This window comes from Oryctolagus cuniculus, chromosome 12 (assembly GCF_964237555.1).
Source record: "Oryctolagus cuniculus chromosome 12, mOryCun1.1, whole genome shotgun sequence".
NCBI classification, from domain to species: domain Eukaryota; kingdom Metazoa; phylum Chordata; class Mammalia; order Lagomorpha; family Leporidae; genus Oryctolagus; species Oryctolagus cuniculus.
The window spans coordinates 95235836-95256843 of record NC_091443.1 but is presented as its reverse complement, the minus strand read 5'-3'; the positions used below and the strand labels follow the sequence as shown (position 1 = coordinate 95256843).

General features: G+C 48.5%; 1 long non-coding RNA gene across 1 annotated transcript; it reads left to right on the top strand.

Annotated features, from left to right (window-relative positions):
- Positions 1-6291: 6291 nt before the first annotated feature.
- On the top strand, positions 6292-19223 carry LOC138844718 (uncharacterized). Its single transcript, XR_011380956.1, has 3 exons — positions 6292-6538; positions 16126-16383; positions 17683-19223. It is a non-coding gene; the product is annotated as an uncharacterized lncRNA (long non-coding RNA).
- Positions 19224-21008: the final 1785 nt, after the last annotated feature.

Below are 21008 nucleotides of genomic sequence, written 5' to 3'. Positions count from 1 at the left end.
TCTCTCTGCCTCTCTGCCTCTCTGCCTCTCTCTGTTTAACTGACTTTCAAATAAATAATCATTTAAACAAATACAAAATCATGTTATGTCCCTGTTTCTTTGGGTACAGCCCACACAATACAGCATAAATGCCAACTCTATCTAGGTGACTGAACTTTCCCCACCATTCTCTTTCCTACTTGTGATATTGCATCGTCAAGTATTATAAACTCACCTTGCTCTTAACCAAAATTTTACCTATTGCATAAATACATTGTAAAGTAGTGTGTCACAGAAGAAACAAAGGAGTTGTAGAAACCACAGATTATATTCTATGCGAAGACTTTTTCTGTTGTCATCTGGTGGTTTGTATATAAAATCAACACTGACTTCCATCATACAGAGGGGCTTGGTCACACACTATCTTGTTCTTTCTGCATCATCTCCAACATCTAGGGAGAAGTCAAGGCAGAACTGAACCTCACTCTGAAAAAAACCCCTCTCTGACAATCAGAAACATACCACAAATAAATTTAGGACTACATTGAAAAAAAAAACCCACAGACACTACCACCCCTGGAAGTGACCACCTTGTATAAATGTGACTAGGTTACAACAATGACATAAAAAAAAATTCCTCCTTATTTCACATCTGAAATACTCAGATTTCTTGGGGTACTTAAGTTCCCACCCCCAATTATTATCAATAGTCACAGAGACAATAGTAGGAGTCATATTTCTCCCCTGGCCACCACAGTCACTCTTTGGTTACTTCCCCATATTCTTTTCTTGAAAACATCACCTGTGTTAAATCAAACTTAGAGTACTGCAAATCTCACAAGCTAAAGAATCAAACTTACAGAGTACTGCAAATCTCACATGCCTAAAGAATCAAACTTACAGAGTACTGCAAATCTCACATGCTAAAGAATCAAACTTACAGAGTACTGCAAATCTCACATGCTAAAGAATCAAATCCAGAATACAGAGTTCAGAAAAAGCAGCACACCACTGCACGAAAACCTGATTTTTTTCTGCATCATAATACGAGTTCCAGGGTCTAGCCCATTTTCTAAAGTTCACATCTGCAAACACTACTCGATTAAAAATCATAATATTTTTTAAAATACAGCAAAGCCAAAAACATCAAGAAGTACCTTCTTAGCCCCATTCCACAAGTTAATCTCCAAAGATCAGTAAATAAATAAATCTTATCAGTTGTCAAGAAACTGGATTGATAGCTGTATCTTCACTAGATATTGCCTGAGCATTAGTGTCAACTAAGTCTATTACAGTGAAAAATAATTCTTGTGTTAATTTTAAGGACTCTCTGCTTTACTAAAAGTCCTTAATGAAGACAATTAAGCCAAAATAACATGAGGTTGAGCACAGAAAACTCAAAACACCAACTACTAATCTCTTTCATTACTTATGGTCACTGTCCAGTAAACAGCTACATTCTTACAACCAATTCCTATCCCACATCTTGTTATATCTCTCAGAGCATCAATTACCTTTGGTAGATTTCTATTAATCTCATTACTCTTTCTTCTTCTGACCACTTAGATAAATTTTCTTAAAATAAGATGCTTATTTAATTCTCCAAATTTACAGCTTACATTGATAAATTATGCCACTAATTTGCTTTAGAGAACCTAAAATTTTGAGCATGAACCATTGTACGGCTAGAGGAAATGCATCATGTGTTAGCAGCATCTCAGGAGAAATGCTGTCTTCAACACTGAACATACCTGGCAAACTAAAATGAAGAGAGTTAAATTCTAGGGACTAAGACATATGGAATTACAGAATCCCCAAAGAGGAGACACACTTAGAGAGTCTGGTAAGGGCAGAAAAGATGTGACAACATACAGAAGATCAGAGAATCAGAGCAGAACAGATTTGAACAGTGAGTCTAACCGCCTCCCTCTGTATAGATGAGCAAACAGAGCAAGAGAGGCTACCCGACTTGCTCACACTGCAAGGCAGTCACAGACGAAATAAAACCAGAGCTACCGACGCTTAGCCCAATGCCTTCTCCATTCACTACATCGTGTTCCTAGGAAAGCTTTATTAAAAATATTCTCATTCCCACAAGAACCACAGGGGAATGGGGCCAGCCTAATGCAATGATTCTCTGGCTTTAGAGCTGTCAGGAAGCCAGATCACCTAAATACCAACACAGCAAATGCATCAACAGAGATTCCTGAAGCAATGATCCCAAATATTTGTGGGCGTGTATGCTTGGATATAGTAAAACTAGTGTTAATATAATGAAGTTCCAAGATTAATTGCAATAAACTTCTTCACAACAGGTCTCAGGTATGGTCAAACTATGACAGTTTTGCATTTCAGGAATTCACTAAAAATTTTAACTGTAATTTCTATGTGCTACCAGAGGATGGCAGAAGGTGCCACTTGCAGGCTCAACTAACCATATATTCTCCCTCAGGATTATGGGTACAGTTGTTCATGACTTTTTAATTGGGAAGTGTACAAATTCAGGGGAAACTTTAAGAAAATGTGTTACAGAACCACTGAAGTCAAATCAGAATAAAAGGACTACATGAACTAAGATACTCACCTACATTACACACAATATATCATTGTATACCAAGAGTATTTAAACCAACTGAAATCAACAGCTTTGCTTTTCTAACTTAAGTGTCCCTCTTCTTCATACTATCCCTTTCACCCAGATTTTCATTCCCACCCTCTGCTTTCATGAATTGGACTTCAAGGGCCTACTTTCAGAACTACCATTTTCTAAGTTGCTTAGAGAAACTGAAGCATGAGCCATCACAATGCAGTTTGTGTTTCCTCCTGCTGCTATGTGCATTCCCTTCTCTATGTGTAGTCAGGCAATATCCCTAGCCTCCCGGCTCCTGGACACCTTGAGGAAGGCCAGAGAGCAAGCAGAATGACACTGCCTGCCACAGACCAACGCCATTTCACACACCCCATCCTATGCACCAAAAACCACCCAAGGGCTCCTCAAAAAGCCCATGGCTATGGGTATGGTGAAAAAAAATGCATGAATTTCACACTTTTTTGGCCAACATACCTCCATTTTTTCCAGGAATTTTTTGAAGTGGTACATTTAACTAGAAAGACTTATCATTCATCACTTAATTACCCATTTAACTTGCAGTCTTTCCACTTTGTTTCACCTAAATATTTGAGAGTACAGGAAGCTTCCTGGATGTACAGGGTGATAATGGCTATTACTGGATTTGCAAGGCCAACAAAGTAGCCAATAACCACCTGTTAAATATGCAACAGCCCAAGCAAGGTAGCCTGGGACTCCTAGAAACTCAAGTTAAAGTTGTGAGGGGAAGGGGCCAGGGATAAGAGGAAGAGGGGCAATGAATCACTTATCGATTCACAGAAGGCAGTGCGGGCTCAAAGGAAACCAGACTTGCAGTGACCTCGATCAACACTGTGCTGTAATTTCCCCAGCAAACAACTGACAGAAAAGCCTAATTAGGAGACCACCCAGGGCTGGCAACTGACTTAACACAAGTGAGCCAGGCCACAGGAAAGCATGCTAGGGTGGCAGAGAACCCAGAGATTATGAGATCAACCATCACAAGAATAAAAATGTAACAAGAGAGACAAGAATCACTTGTCAAACTTCTAAAAAATGCCCAATTCTGAGAGTCAACAGACCTCAAGTGGAGCTCAAATTTTCAATTATTTTTAAGATTTCACCGGTGATTATGATGCATGCTCCAGATGAGCACCCAAGTAGGAGCTCAGCAGTCTGCACAGGAATAAACAGAACTCGCAGCTTAAAAGCAAGTAGCTCAGAGAGATCATGAACCTGGGACAGGCGTTAGTCAAGACAGGTTTAAGGTCCATAAGCTGCCGGAATGACTTGGGGGATGACTGGACACCTAGGACAATGTCTGAAGGAAAACTGAATCCTGTGATCTCACTTAAAGGCTAAGCGCTGCGGTTCTTAAACTTGGCTACACATTCTAATCAGCTGGAGAGCCTGGCTCTCTCCACCCAGGTCAAACCTCAAATCCATTCAACAAAGTCTGGAAGACAGATGGAGGCGCAACACTGAAAGCTCCCAAGTGCTTCCAATGTGCACCCATGTTTGAGAAACACCAGCTTAGAGAGTTCTGGGGAAATCAGCAGACTGGAGTGAGGAAAAACAAAGCAGTATACATCAGTGGTTCTGAAACTCAAGTGTATGTCACAATCCCACAGAAAGCAAGCTGCAGCTCAAGTTAGCACAGAAGGAGGTGGTCCCTTAAAGTTTTAACAATCCTCCAGGGAGCCGGTGGGTGGGGGAGAGTGTGTGCTCAAAGTTTGAGAGCCACTGGCCTAAGAGACTGGAAACAACTGCAGGGAGAAACTGCATGCTATGAATAACCAGGGACGGTAACTGACAAGAGCACTCCTATCCCTCTGGGACTGATGATGTGTCCTGAAAACCACCAGAACCAATACATCAGCAGTCAAGCTAAAGGCACCACTGACCACATGTGATACTTAGGATCCATCCTTCTCCCAAGCCACTCCTATCTGGCTTCTCAGCAGAAAGTATAAAGAAAGTGTGTATTGCCACCTGCCTTTCAGAATTAAAGATTTGGCTTTTTAGGTATCTAGAAAAGTCAAAAGCAATTAAATAATCACCAATAATCAGTGTGCAACTCTTTGTTACCATGTAGAACAGAGTTACTCCAGAACATTAAAAAGGTTTTTTTGGTTTTTTTTTTTTTTTTTTTTTTTTCTGTAAGATCTGAACTGCCTCCAGGGTCAACAATATCTTCTTTTGTAACTTCTGCTGATTATTTGTAACTTATACTGATAAATGATGCATTTATTCTCTTCCAGGATGATATGACCAAGCCTACCCAATAGCTTCACCTCGCTACATAGTAACAACATGGTGCTTATGACCAGTTGCAACTTACTGGTAACTACCCCATTTAGAATATTACATTGTATCTGATAAGATTCAAGAGATCACACTCCTTGCATATGACCAGCTCATCATGCCATCAGAAATCGCTATAGCAGCACCAGAATTTTCATTTTCAAGATACATGAGCTTTTGTCAAACGGTGACATCTCCTCTGTAATATGAATTTTCAATGATATAAAAAATGATGGATATATTACACATTTCACAGAGAACAGAAACTTGTCAATGAATTTAAAATTTGTGACAATCTATTTGAAATTCTACACTAAAAGATCTGTACACTTTTACAAACCATATAAATGTAAAACAGATACCAATGTTTTTACCGACAAGGAATAAACTATTCCTCCCTAAGAAAGTTTGGCAGTTGCCTTAGTATTTTAATTAATGTATTTTCATTCATTTTTCATCTGTAAAAATACTTCAAACAGCCTTCAGAGTGCCAATGACCAAAACTTTACATCCATGTAATAAACTTCAAAACAAAGCCACTGATTTTCCCCACTGTTTCAATCTGTGCACATCTTCAAACACGTAAATGCAAATATCTTACTGTAAAGTGCAAGTCACTTTTTTTTTAAGTTTTTTTTTTGAGTTTAAAGAAACTCAAAAGGCTTCCATAGCCTTGGAAACTCATGACTGGAGCATAGGGAGATTACTGATGCCATAAACAAGAGTGTCAATTGGTTAAGTCAACAACAGGAGTCACTGTGCACTTACTCCTCATGTAGGATCTTTGTCCTTAGTGTGCTGTACATTGAGATTTAATGCTATAACTAGCACTCAAACAGTATTTTTCACTTTATGTTTCTGTGTGGGAGCAAACTGTTGAAATCTTAATGTATGCTAAACTGATCTTCTGTATATAAAGAGAATTGAAAATGAATCTTGATGTGAATGGAAGGGGAGAGGGAGTGGATAAGGGGAGGGTTGCGGGTTGGAGGGACATTATGGGGGGGAAGCCATTGTAATCCATATTCTCCTTTGGAAATTTATATTCATTAAATAAAAGTTAAAAAAAAGAAACTCAATAATAAAACACCATTTCTATTCTAAAGGTCAAATCAAGTGATTTCAATTTCTTCAGTTAAACCTGGCTTCTCTGGCAATCCAGATCCCATTTTACAAAATGACTTAACAGACGCCTTGCTTCCAGACTAAGATATTAAGCAAGAAGCACAAATAAAAATGAAAACTGTACAACTAATGCTGGAGTTAAATTGAGCATAAGCAGGACGATTTGTTTTCACGCAGTAAGACCTCACGGAACCCATTTATGAACCCCTGGGGGAGGCACCATTCAGATACTATTAGATAAGCAGTTTAAAAATTTTGAGTTAGTTTCTAAACTGTGGCATGCCGGCTTTCAATTCAGACCGTCAACATGCTGGTGCGTTTGAATCCTTTCCTGTGCAGTAAGCTAAATCATCTGCACGTGACGCAGAACACAGCTAACTGGAGTTCAAGGCTGTCCCACGTCAGTCAACCTCCGAGTACCCAGTTCCTCACCGAGATGGTTTTCCAGGATACAGCTAATGAACACAGCCCAAAGTTAATTTGACTAGCGCTGCCAACAGCAGAAGAGCCTGGCTAACCTACAGACCTCATCCGAAAAGGGTGGTATGTAAGCGGCTGTTTCTCCCCCACCCCCTCTTTTAAGACCAGCGAACTGCAGCGGAAAGGGTGCTGAGGGGCAGGCGAAGGGCTCCGGCCGGCCGGGGACAGCTCCTTTCACGGAGATGCCCCCTCGCCGTGCCAGAGGTCATCTGGAATCGGCAGATCGCCGCTTCCTATTTCAGCGATCACCACTGGAATGTTCCAAACCGAGGCCCACAGAGCGAGGGAAACAAAGCCAAGCCGCACAGCTGTGGACACGGAAAGTTTTGCTCCACCGACAGCACACTCCCACCTAGGGGTCGGGCTCGGGGCAACCGCAGCAGCGGGAGGCCGGGGTTGCCCGGGAGGGGGGCGCCCAGCAGCTGGCGCGGCTGCATCTGACGCTGGGGGTCCGCGGGGGCGAGCCCCGCACCGCCGCCCAGACTCCGCGGGGCAAAGAGCGACACCGGTCCAGCGGCTCCAGCTCGGCGCGCTGGGTCGGACTCGGGCAGCCTCTCCAGGAGCGGGTGCCTGGGGCTCCCCTTCAAAGGCTTTCGTTCGCAGGGTGGGCTTCGAGGAGCTCACCTGCCCCTCCCCCGCCCCGGGTGGGTCTAGCGGGCACCCCGCGCGCCGCAGTCCTGGCCTGGCGCCTCGGGGGGCAGGGGACACCGCGCACCCGCGCTCGCAAAGTTCGCCGCGCTGCACCCCGAAGCGGCGCCCGACCTCCGGAGCCCGCCCCCGGGGCGGCGCCCAGGACCCCGACTGGCGCCCATCTCCCCAGAGCCCACTCCCGGCCCCGGCCCGCGCCTACCTTGAGCCAGCGCCCGCAGCAAGTGCAGCTGGAGCAGCAGCAGCGCCCACCGCCCGCGGCCCGGGCTGAACTTTGCCGCCTGCCGTCCGCCGCGCTGCCCTGCGCACTCCGCGTCCTCGCCGGCAATGCCTGGCGCCGCGCGGGGTCCCGGGCGCTCGCGGTCGAGGCACGGGCCCGGCAAGGACCCAGCGCACTCAGGGAGCGGCGGGCCGCCGGCGGTCACCGAGGGCCGGGCACCGCGGACCATACCGAGGAGCTGCCACCCGGAGCGCCACGCCGCACCGGACGGCTGGGACGGCCCCGGGTGGACGCGGTGCCCGGCGCTGAGGGGCGGCGTCCCGGGTGCCCGCGTGAGGTGCGCGGCAGGGGTCGAGCGAGGCGGAGGAGAAGTCGTCAGCGGGGGCAGTTCTCGTCGCGACGCCCGGAGCCCTTCCGGGCGACCGCCGCGCTGTCACCCGGCGCTGAGGAGAAAGTGCGCCCGCCCGCGCGCCGGCTCTCGCCCTCCGCCGCGGCCGCCGCTCCCCATTCACAGCCCGGCCGCACGCGCCGCCCCCGCTGATTGGCCGAGGGAGGCGGCTCCGCTCCCGGGGCCCGCCCCCACGGCCCTCGCTCGTTTTCAAACTCGACGCGCCCGCCCGCCTGCAATTTCGCGCCGGCAGCGGCGCTGGACTCCGGCGACTTCCCGCGACGGCAGCGCCGCTCCAAGCGCCCTGGGAGCCGCCCTGCTCCCCGCCCGGGGCTCTGCGCTTGGGGCGCAGTGGAAGGGGGCGTGGGGGTTCCGCGCCAAGTTGCCATAATTGCGAACGAGAAACGGGCGCCATCGGTTTCCTAAACGCTAGGGACAAAAGGCACCGTTTGGTTCAAAGCCGCCGCCTGCTCAGAGGAGTGGACATGGCTTCGTAGAGGCGTCCAAGGTCATGTTTGTCCTGGGGGCCGGCAGCACAGGCCGCCTCCGCCGCTCCCGGGTCTGGAGTAAGGGTCTGTCAAGGGAGGGGTTTCTCCCGGCCGCCCAGGGAGTATGTGGTAAGCATTAGCCGAGTTTATGGGATGAAGTAAGCGCTCCGGAGCGTAGAGGCCCGCGCGTGGCGGGAGGAGGGCTGGAAGGTGACACCCAGCCTGCTGCTGCTGGGAGTCAGCCAGGAGGAGCCCAGGGGCACGTGATGGTGATCGGGTGAGATCACCCAGTGGGGAAGGGCCAGGGGCCCGGGTGTGCGCCCCGAGAGACAGCCGCGTCTGCTGGGGTCCGCATCTGGACCCCAGGCGGGAGAGTGGGGAGCAGCAGGCCAAGGAGTCGGAGCCTGCAGAGCACCTGTGGGTGCTGGCCAGCATGGGGCAACCGAGACCTGGGGCAGCTGCCATGTGGAGGAGGCAGACGCTAGAAGGGACACACACACACACACACCAAAAAAAGGCAGGCAGAGATGGATGCTCTGTTCTCTGACAACATCGTGGAGCTTCGAAACGGGCTGTCTTCCCGGCTTGCTGTCCTCAGATGAGACAGGGGCACGGGTGGGCTGTCGTTTGTTTGTCGGTATTGCAGGCAGCCCTGAGCTGCTGCAAACTTGCTAGGTTGGCTGAGAGCCTAGGGAGGCTCTCAGTGGGCTCTCTGGGCCAGCCCTGGGCAGTGGCACCTTCTCACTGCCTGTATGTGAGAAGTGCTGGCAGGAGAAACCTCAGCCTTAACCAAGTGACATGACCTGCGCAAAGTCAGCAGGTCCCCTTCCCCCACTGCCCAGTCTCCATTGCTCTGAGCACCTCTGCTTTGCTGTGAGACTGAGGTTTGGGCTACACCCCTGGAGCAGATCGGGCTTTGAGGTCTTCCTACTTGTGACCTTCGGACAATTGTTGACTCCATTGCTGCCCAGAGTGAAGGACACTCCCCATCTCCCGGGGTTGTTGCAGGAAAGTGAGCTAACACACTCCATAAATGCTGCTTTTCCATCCCCTCCCTCGTGCCGGTGTGGCCTTGCTAGAGCCAGTGGTTGTGTTTGGTCAGCAGCCCTACGTCCTTGAGTGTGCTTTCGAATCAGAGCTGGAGCCCATATCCCCAGCCGTACAGTGCCTGCATGAGCAGAGCTCGGGCTACTTCTTGGCTTCAGGACCCTGCAGAAGTGCCCGGAGCCTTGTTTGCTGTGATGTATTCTGCAGTTCGCCGAAAGCTTTGTGGAAACTTGCTTGGAGATTGGAAAGCCCAGGCGGTGCAGGGGCGGTTGTAAGAGATGGATGACGTCACTGCTCCTAGAGAAAGTCCAGAGACCCCTCTGGGAAATTCTAATTCGAAATCTTCCCGCGGAGGCAAGGCTCTATTATCATCTCCGTTCTGCAGTTGAAGAAGTTGAGCCAAGAAAGTTTAATAGATGCAAAACAACTGTGTTAGAGCCAGGACCAGAATCCACCTCTCCTGAGCCCCGTGCTCAGACTGTGTTGCTGCTTCCAGATTCATTAGGTCATTATAGGGGGAGGGGCAGCTTACATGACAGCTGTTCCTTCTTTTAAAAAAAAAAGAGACTACTTCTGTCCAAAAGGCCAATTAATCTCTAACTCAATTTAAAAAAAAAAAAGATTTATTGGAAATGCAGAAGGACAGAGAGAGAGCAAGCACCTGCATCCATTGGGTCACTCTCCCAGTGGCTGCAATAGCCAGGGCTGGGCCAGGCTAAAGCCAAGAGCCAGGAACTCCATCCTGGCAGCAGGGACCTGTCGCTCCCCGTCTTCGTGGGGGAACAACACTAAGCCCTGCCTAGGCTTCATATCCGAGTCACGGCACCATTATGTCGCTCCCCGTCTTCATGGAGGAACGACACAGGACCCAGCGCTGTTCTTTCATCTGCTCAGCCCTCCCCGGGTTTGCTGCTGGTTCTTCCCGGGTTGGCTACTGTCCCTTCCACCTCCATGGAAGGGCAGTTCCCCCTAGCCACATTCCCCACTTCTGCAGGGGAGCGGCACACCGCCGGCCGGCTCTCTCGGGGGCTGCACAGGTGTTCCCCTTAGATGTTCCCCTTAGATGTTCCTGGTGCATGCCATCTCTCTCCTCCTTTATAGTCCTCCTCCGCCAATCCCAACTCGGCTGCCCACACGCTGAGCACGCTGCTCTCCTCCAATCAGGAGCAAGTCCTACAGTTTATTGGCTGAACTGGAGGCAGCTGTGTAGAAGCTGTTTTCTTCTCTCCCAGCGCCATATTGTGGGAGAGCAGATGCATAGAATAAGTCTTAATTCCAGTAACTTAGTCTAGTCCGAGTTGCTCCCCACAGATCCCCCTTTCTTTTTATTTTTTGGCGTTGATACGCGCCTGTCTTCAGTGTCCCACGGCACACACTCTGCTCTACTTGCTAGAGTTGCCACAGGTTCTTACAAGTCCTATCAATCAGGCAAACCGAATCCGGGTCCTCTCTTCGCCATGTTGTGAGGAGGTTTTTAGGCGCTGATGCGTGCCTGTCTTCGGTGACCTGCGGCTCATACTCTGGTCGAGCCGCCTGCTGGTGCTTACCGCCTTAATCAGGCAGACCGAATCCAAGCTCTCTCATTGCCATGTTGTGGGGTGACTTATTGGTGTTGATTCGTGCCTATCTTCGGTGACCTGCAGCTCATACTCTGGTCGAGCTGCCCGCTGGTGCTTACCGCCTTACTAATCAGGCAGACCGAATCCAAGCTCTCTCATTGCGGTATTGTGGGGAGACTATTGATGTTAATAACGTGCCCGTCTTCGGTGACCTGCGGTGCATAAGCTGCTAGCCGCCCGCAGGTGCTCATCGCCTCACTAATCAGGCAGACCGAATCCAAGCCTTCTCATTGCAGTATTGTGGGGAGGCCTTTCTATTTCTCTATTTCTCTATCTCCGGGCATTCCTATTTCTCCCATTTTACTTCTGTCTGCCAACATTCCTATTTCTCTCATTTTACTTCTAAACTTCTGTTTCTCTTATCCCTGCAGCTTCCCGGCACCCGCCCCGAGGCTGCTTCTCGGCAGCTTTCCGGCTCTGAGCCGCTTCAGCCCGCGCCTCTCTCATCTGCGCGGCTTCGCACTAGCCCAGCGTTCCCTATCTACTTGAGCCCCGCACACTCTGTCTGCGCGTGGCAGCCTCCGCGAGTCACACAGCGTAGCTTACGTCTCCGCCACTAGCATTCAATCTGAGTTCCCCGGGCTAACCTGGCAAATTCAACCCAGCTCACGTCTCCGCCCCACGATTTGGCTTCCCGTCCTTTGGTCCCCGGGCTAATCAGACGGATCCCAATCTGGCTTACGTTTCCGCTTCTGGTTTCAACTTTTCGCCCCTTATTCCCGGGCTAACTTGAGAATCCCAAAGTGGCTTTCGTCTCCGCCTCGGCCTGCCCCCCGCGGCTTCAATTTCCCTAACATTTTTCTCTACCCGGTATGTTTCCCCAAGCTTTCCTCCAACAATACTCCTCCCTCATTTCTCCTGGCCTCTCCCCACAGTCCGCATCCGAGTCTGTTTGTTCTAGCTTTCACTATCACTTTCGACCTTAGAGATTTCTCCCAGCTTCCCCCCGTAGTCCGTATCCGAGTCTAAGCCTAGGCTTTCAATAGCTCCTTCCGGCACCTTTTTCGTCCGGCTTTTCCCTAGGCTGTTTGCTAGTCTCTCTCTCTCCGGTATTTTCCCATTTCTTCCCGTTTCTTCCCTCCTAAGTTTCCTATCCGTCCTAGGTTTCCTATCCGAGTCACGGCACCATTATGTCGCTCCCCGTCTTCATGGGGGAACGACACTAAGCCCTGCCTAGGCTTCATATCCGAGTCACGGCACCATTATGTCGCTCCCCGTCTTCGTGGAGGAACGACACAGGACCCTGCACTGTTCTTTCGTCTGCTCGGCCCTCCCCGGGTTTGCTGCTGGTTCTTCCCGGGTTGGCTACTGTCCCTTCCACCTCCGTGGAAGGGCAGTTCCCCCTAGCCACATTCCCCACTTCTGCAGGGGAGCGGCACACCGCCGGCCGGCTCTCTCGGGGGCTGCACAGGTGTTCCCCTTAGATGTTCCCCTTAGATGTTCCCCTTAGATGTTCCTGGTGCATGCCATCTCTCTCCTCCTTTATAGTCCTCCTCCGCCAATCCCAACTCGGCTGCCCACACGCTGAGCACGCTGCTCTCCTCCAATCAGTAGCAAGTCCCACAGTTTATTGGCTGAACTGGAGGCAGCTGTGTAGAAGCTGTTTTCTTCTCTCCCAGTGCCATATTGTGGGAGAGCAGATGCATAGAATAAGTCTTAATTCCAGTAACTTAGTCTAGTCTGAGTTGCTCCCCACAGGGACCCAAGAACCTGGTTCCTTTTCTGTGGCTGTCTCTGCATCCCCAGGGAGCTGGACTGTGGGCAGCCACAGGCAGTCGCCCCTTTTGTTTACACTTCAACATATGAATGAAGACATCCTGGCTCAGACAATTAGGCTAAGGAGATTTCAGGGAGAGGCAGGAAGAATGGCAGGAAGAGCCTTGTCAGGAACTCTTTGTAACCCCAAAAGTCTTTTGGATATGTAAATCTTTTGTGTGCCTTCTTGTATTCAACTGGTCACCTTTAAATACTACTGGATTTGTTGAATAAAGGAGCCTTGATCGGGATTTGTCTTGGCTCCATTCTTTGCATCCTTGTCCCCGCATTCCCACTCTCAGCCAGCACACTGGACTGGAAGCAGAGCAGCAGGGAATCAAACCAGCAGTCAGATAGGGGAGGCGAACATCAAAAGTGGCAGCTTAACTCTCTGCACCACCATATTGGCCCCTCAACTTAATTCTACCCAGCCCAACAAGAAGACCCAAGAAGAGGACGTGTTATGCTTGCACGTTGGCCTTGGAAAGTCTTTAGTGGGATGTTCTGCAAGGCTAGGAGGCACAGGGATGTCAATCCAGGAAGGTAGACATATTTTTCTTTTCAAAAGAAAAAAAAAAAGACCTGTGGCTGTCCACAGCAAGCAGTTAGGATTCTCTCTGCTTTAAAAAGAGAAAGGAGAGATGTGGGGAGCAACTCGGACTACACTAAGTTACTGGAATTAAGACTTATTCTATGCATCTGCTCTCCCACAATATGGCGCTGAGAAGGGAGAAACAGCTTCTACACAGCTGCCTCCAGTTCAACCAATAAACAGCAGGACCTGCTCCTGATTGGAGGAGGGCAGCGTACTCGGCGTGTGGGTAGCAGAGTTGGGATTGGTGGAAGAGGACTATAAAGGAGGAGAGAGACAACATGCACCAGGAACATCTAAGGGGAACATCTATCTGAAGGAACACCTGTGCAGCCCCCGAGAGCCAGCCGGCGGTGTGCCGCTCCCCTGCAGAAGTGGGGAAGTGGCTAGGGGGAACCGCCCTTCCACGGAGGTGGAAGGGTTGGTAGCCAACCCGGGAAGAACCAGCAGCAAACCCGGGGAGGGCTGAGCAGACAAAAGAACAGCGCAGGGTCCTGTGTCGTTCCTCCATGAAGAGGGGGAGCGACAGAGTTTTCAAAACATATGATAATTTCAGGGTAATCAGAGTGGTCCCTGAGCTCATGGGTGCTGGCCTGACAATCAGCCTCACCTGGGAGCCCGTGAGAAAGGCAGCCTGGACCTCCCGCATCATCACCTGCATTTAGCAAGTCTCCAGCTGATTCCTCTGTAAGTCCAGTCTCCTAGGAATGTAATGTGATGACTGGAACCCTCGCTTGTGTTCTCTTCCTCTCTGCACTCATTTCTCTTTCACTTCCTTCTGTGTTCTCTTCTCCCTCTTATGGGCCAGGAGATAAAAAGGAAACTTCCAAAAATGATAGGATTTTAATGTTATTTTTCAATTTTATAAGGAAAGCTCGCAACTTCCTAGAACATCAACAGTTCAACTGTGTATATATTACAGTTCAGAGGCATCTTTGTGTCCGTGTGGAAGAAACAACTAGAGAAAGCAGTAATATTTTGCCATATAGGTAGCTTTTATACATCAATGGGAAAAACACAAGCAAGGCCCATGGAATGAGAAACAGAGTACAGGAACAGGCACATCTCAGAGAAATACAAAGGAAAATAAACATTTGAAGAGACACAATGGATCCCAAACATGAAAAGACCCAAGCAATAGGGCCAATAAAAAATGTGAACAGACAATGGCCAGAGCTGCAGAGGGTTTCTGGAGATGCACTCATGTATTCTTGGTGAATATATAAATTAAACAGCCATGCTCGAGTTGCTAAATTTTAAATAGGAATTGTCTTTGATTCTCACAAAGGCATAAAGACAGTACAGTACATAGAGCAGATTTAATGAGTATTAAAAGAATAGTTAGAAACATTGATAAATACTTGCTCTATGGAGGTATTTTATTATAAAATCAACAAGTTAAACAGGTAAGTATTGTCTTATAAAAGAGCATGTCTATAATGTGGAATAATCCTTTTTTTTTCTTAGAGCATAGATGTCAAATTCAAAACAAGATTTCCTTCAGGGGACATAGAATTACATGCTTTTTTTTTTGCTTTCTAAATTTCCAAGTTTGTTTTTTACAATGAAGATAAACTAATAAAGCTTATTTTTAAAAAGCAGATGCTGAGCAGAAAGAAGTCCTTTCTTACCTATACCTCATTAAGAAACATCCCCAATGGGTTCTCAGTGCTTTTGAGAAAAATAATCCCCAACCATCAGAAGCCAAGTTACAACAAGAACTTGTCCACCAGGGATGCTGTGCCCTTCTGTGTGCAAATCACGCCCCACCACTGCACATCCAGGGCATGCCTGAGAGCGGTCCCTGGGGCCTGTCCCCTGAGAACTCTCCCGACTGGAGGCCTCAGCCCTTCACTCAGATCCCTGCCAACTGCTAAGCCCAGCCTCAGCCTCACCTTTGTTCCATTGCCTGGCAATCCATCAGTGAGCCTCCAGGTGCTGCCTTTGAGCCCTAATGGGGCATGTGTTCTGGTTACCTTAGAGCCCAACTAGTTTCCTGAAAACATTTTCAGAAGCTAAAATCTCATAAAATACCGTTAAGGAAGCTATGGAGAAGAAAGGTACAGAACTTTAGCGAACCTCCAGTTTTCTTTGAAAGTATCCCTCACCCTCAGGTGCCTTGACGTTGCAGGAAGCCGGGGTTCCTAACCCCTGACAAGCAGCCTCAGCTGCCTCCCCTAGGCGGCATGAATCAGGAAGTCAGGTGGGAGCCCAGCCTGCGGTTTCACAAGGCCCCCAGGTGATTCTGTGGCAAGTTCAAAAGCCATTGGCAGGTAGTCATCCCTCCCATCCCTGCTTTTCAGCCAGTGTTTACCCAAACACTCAATTAGTGCCAGCCCCAGTGCTAGGCAATAGAGAAACAGCAATTGTGTGATAAGCAAAGGCTCCAAAGGGAATACTGCATAAGGGAGGTAGTATTCCAGAAGTAACAGCTAAACAGAGACCCGTGGATACACAAGGGTGGAGAGAGGCTGTTCCAGGCAGAGGGAACAGCACGTGCAAAGCCAAGTTTGAAACTCAGCTTGAGAACAGTGGAGAACCAAGAGGGTTTTCAATACAGGGATTGTGCAATGAAAAATGCTTTTAGACATAATCATTCAGGCTATGCCGTGGATCAAGATGGGGCAAGACTGGAAGCCAGGAGACCTGCTAGGAGACCATGGGAGCAATTTTAACAGGAAATAACAGTGGCTGGGATGGGGGAGAGGCGAAAGGCTAAGGAGCTGTGAGCTAAGGGGGCATCTGGGATGGCGGCCTGTTTTCTGGCTTGGGAGGTTGGGGGAATGTCCATCTGGTCTCCAAAGAGAGGGAACATAGGTGGAGACGCAGAGTTGGTGGGAGGTTCGGATTTGAACTTCTTAACTGTGACGCATCGCTGGGGCATCACTTGCAGATAAGACGTGGATGCCAAATGGCAGAAGCAGAGGAAATGACTTCAAGGCATCTGACCCAGTGTCAAGACATCAGGGCTAAGTGACCTCTAGATTCTGCAATGAAGATATCCTCACAGGCCCTGTGACAGCCTTGGTAGAGAAATTGGTGGCAAGGAGAGAGGATGTTTCCAAGCAGTTGAGCACGAAGGTGCTACAGAAAACGATAAAGTGGTGACAGAACTGAGAGGAGGTTGTTTCCTGCTGACAGGAATCAGGGGGTGAGTAACAGCTCAGGAGGCCGGCCTCTGGGCATGTCTCCTGCATTTGTGCATGGGCTTTAGCCTTGGTCAGGGAGGACAGCATGCAGCTCAGGGGGGCCAGGGAAGGAGGGAGGGAGAGAGAGGAGACCTCAACTGAGGGGAGATTTGGCAGCCTTTAGGGCAGAGAAAATGCAGATGGCTTGAGATGTTTGGAGAAAGAGAGAGACTTTAACAAGGGATTCAGCAGACATCTCTCCACCTGACTTTCACATAAGCCTTTAATCTTCACAACAATCCCCATGTGGTAAAGCACATGTTTTTCCATTTGACTGAGGCTAGGCTCAGATGATTTAAATGATTTGCCCAGGCTGCCTGGCCAGTGAGCGGCGGGGCTGGGGTTTGAACCTGCATCTCCTGATGCAAAGCGTTGCTTCTGCTTTAGGGGTAAATGAGACAAAGATTGTCCATCCTGCATCACGAAAACTTAGTAGAGGGGATCTTAAAGAACATCTTGTTTTAAAGAGGAAGTTGATGTAAAATAAAAACAAAACTGCCTTCAATTCCTTTGGGAACAGACCGTGGCCATAGGGATGCCCACGGCTAGAGAGGAGGGCTGGGGTTGACCTCAGCACACTGTTCCTGCTATTGTTATGGGTGAAAAGGTAACAGAGAAAGATGATCTCGGTCCTTTGTCTCACAGGAAAGAATTGTCTCACGTGGAAGAGCCATCAGAAGTGTGGGGTGGGCAACTTGTTTCTACAGTAACCTGGGGGCTCAGAAGAGTGGAATCACCACTCCCTTGCTATTCTCATGATAGGATTGGAAGCTCCCAAGGAGTGGGCAGACACTTTGGTTTTTGGTAAAGGCAGCTTTTGGGGGAAAACGTGCAGCAGGATTTAGCACCTTGATCCTGCTGAAGGTAATTTGTGAGGGAAGCAAGCATTGTGCACCCTCTTAGAGGGACTCTGCTTTCCCCATTTTCCATAGGGACCAACGTGCTTGTTAACCCATCTGACTCCGCACTGTCACCTGCGTGAGAATCTGGTGCTTCTGTGCCATCGCTCCAGGTTGTTTCCTTGGCGAAGCACTCATCACTTAGACTGCACTGTGAGTCACATGCAAATGCCACCCCAACTCCCCAGTGCCCCAAAGAGCATGTAGGATGCTGTTCAGAACAAACAGTTGTTGGAAGTATAGATGGAAACGTGTGCGGTCTGGGTGATCATCCAGCTCCTTCGTTACCCAGTGGAATAACATTGAATAAACCAGAATCCCATCCAAAACGTGACATAAAACATCGTCTTACTATACTCACAGGTTCCAGGAATCAGAAATGCAACCAGAACACAGCTGCGAAAGGGTTGAAGGCTGGACTCATCTGGAACTTCTTCACTCACGTGTCAGGTAGCTGGGCTGGGATGACTTCAGACGGGGCTCAGCGGGGACTGTTGACCAGAGTTCATTTATGTGGCTTCTCCGAGTGGCTTGAGCTTCCATACAACATGATGAGGAACGAGGAATTCCCTGAGGACTTGGAGAACCACTCAGAGGAAGGGACTCCTGCAGAGCCCCGGATCCCTGCATTGGAGGCTGATGAGTCCAGATTACAAACCAAAGCCCGCCTCATACACCAGTACTTCCATTAGGTCAGGGCTACGGGCTGAACTGTGTCCCCCCAAAACTCACATGTTGAAGTCCTAAGTCTCAATATACAATTGCAGTTGGAGATGGGGCCTTTATAAAGATGATCACATCCAAATAATGCCACTGGGTTGGGTCCTCACGCAATCTGTGTTCTTATCAGAAGAGATCAGAACACAGATGACCCAGAGAGATGACCATGTAAGGACACAGGGAGAAGACGCCATACCCAAGCCCAGGAAAGAGGCATCAGTGGAGACCAGCCCTGCTCACCTTCCAGATTGCTGAGAAAGTCCACGGTTGATGTTTATGTCACCCAGTCTGTGGTGTTTAGTCATGGCAGGCCTAGCAGACTGGCAGCGGGGAGCCCACTCATCACACAGGCACAATCCCAGCTACTGCCGGGGTGAAGGGTGCAGCACCTGCCATTCTGGCTGAGTGACATCCCCGTGCCTCTGGCTTTCCAGGGTTGTGTGGCTGTTTACTTTCTAGCAATTAACCACCCATTTTCTGTCTAATAGTTCATGTTCCACTCACCTCTGGGGCTTAGGATCCTTGGAGAGAAATTTAGGGTTTTTCTACTTTTTCTCTTCTGTGTCATATTCAGTTAGGAAGTGATGCTGACAGCTGATCCATGCCATTGGTTTTGGAAATTTCTGATTGAAGTAGGATGGCAGGACCACATCGGGACTGTGGGGTGGGATTTGTAGATCGATCGATCGATCGATCGATCTACACATACTTATGTATACATATGTATACATATGTACTTTTCATATGAATGAAAAGTCTCAAGAAAGTACACTTCAAATTATATTTCAGTGGTAAGAGTATATCCTTAAAATAACTGAAAAATAACTGAAAATGTGAAAGTTCTGAGTATAGGAACAGTTGTCTCTGAGTGGCAATAATGGGAAAATACTAGAAGCAAGCTAAATATGTAAGATTGGGAATGATTACGCTTCACAGTTTATGTGTATCACGGAATGCTACACTATCATTAAATTTGTGTTTTAAAGGATTCTTAGTTGCATGGGAAAATGGACAAGAGAGTGTTAAAGTAGGGGAACGTGTTTATGCCCCTTTCTCTTACAAAACATGGAGTATGTGGGCATACATTGGAAGGAGGGATGGGTCAAAGGAGAGATGAAAACAATTATGTGTCTCTCAAGACTCTTTTTTAAGGAGCAAAGAAATAAAAAGTGACTAAAAGGAAACACTTCCTAATATTAATGGTAGTTGTTGCTGTACAGAATTGTAGGTGAATTTTTTCTTTAAAATTTTTCTGCACTTCTAAGAATTCAAAGATGAATGCATTTCACATTATCAAAAATAAAAAGTAAACTATAAAAAGTAACATCTTAACGTGTGGGTGGCACTAGCAGTCGTCTTCCCCCAGGTGCGGGTGACACACCTTGCCCATCTCCTGCTGAGTGACATTTGGGATTTTCAGGAATGCCGGCCTCTCCCTAGCCTTCCTTCCCTTTCTCTTTCTTCTACTACTTCTCCTCCAAGATGACATTGCAGCTGAGGCAGCCCCTGGCCCAGCTGGCTTTGTATGCTGCTGACAGTGGCACCAAAGAACGTTTGGTGGGAGAAGGCATCACAAACTTTAGGAGCTATTAGGGGCTTCCAGAACCTTCTAGTTCAACATAGCTGTTGATCCCGCTGTCAGCTAGAAAAGTAAGGCACGGACAGCACAACACATGCCAGTTTGCCGTAATAAGCCATTATGGGTCTTTCAACCATGAAGTTGTCTGATTCATTTCTGAAGCAATTTGTATTTTCAGGCCTGTGCCATTTCCATAAATCTGCTGCCCACTGCATGAAGCACAGGATGGGGGGATAGGGTTTAGCAGCAGCACATGTGAGCAGAGCCTGCGGGCGGCTCCCTGGCTGCCTGTGAGCTCTGTGGGGTTAGCAATGGGTGATGGAGAGCCCCGGCTAACCTCAGGCAATGCTGTGTGCAGACGTGGGCTTTGCTGGCCAGTGCTGGGCAGGTGTTCAGTTGCTGGAGCAATGCGTTCAGTTTGTTATGAAGCAGCTGAAGAGGCATTGACCACAAGCTCAAGCAAGTCTCAAGTGGAATGGATGGCAGAACAAAGGGTATGGTGACTGAAACAGGGAAGACCGGAAGTCACTCTGGGGGCCTTTGTAAAATACCCGGCTGTGTGGCTGTTACCAGGCTTCACTGCAGCACCACACCAGGGCCCTATCCAGCAGCCATTTGCAATTCAGTGTCAGGGAGAACTTTCTAGCAATTGAAGGATTCTCTGATAAGCAGCTCTGAAAGGCAGTGAAACTGGTACCATGGCTTAGGCCGGTGCCGAGGCTCAATAGGCTAATCCTCCACCTGTGGTGCTTGCACACCGGGTTCTAGTCCCGGTTGGGGCACCGGATTATGTCCCGGTTGCTGCTCTTCCAGTCCAGCTCTCTGCTGTGGCCAGGGAGGGCAGTGGAGGATGGCCCAAGTGCTTGGGCCCTACACCCACATGGGAGACCAGGAGAAGCACCTGGCTCCTGGCTTCGGATCAGCACAGCATGCTGACCACAGCGGCCATTGCAGGGTGAACCAACAGAAGGAAGACCTTTCTATCTGTTTCTCTTTCTCTCACTGTAAACTCTGCCTGTCAAAAAAAAAAAAGGCAGTGAGTTCCCTAGCAGGGGGCAAACAGAGACCAAACATCCAGTTCTCAGGACTGTGGTGGAGGGGAGAAAGCAGAGGGCTGGAGGCAGAAGACTGAACTCAGCACATTAGGATCCCTCTTTTCTGTTCTGTCTAGCTCTGAGATTTTTTAATTTTACTTATCAGTACTGTGTCTTATCCATGAAAAAGACTTGTACACAAATGTCCACAGTAGTTTTATTCATAATAGACCCAAACTTGAAACAACTGGAATAGTAGATAATAATAGATAAATGAATAAACAAATTGTACCATGGTCCAAAATGAGGTAATATACAGTAATGAAATAGATGTAGCTACTGATATGTACAGTACC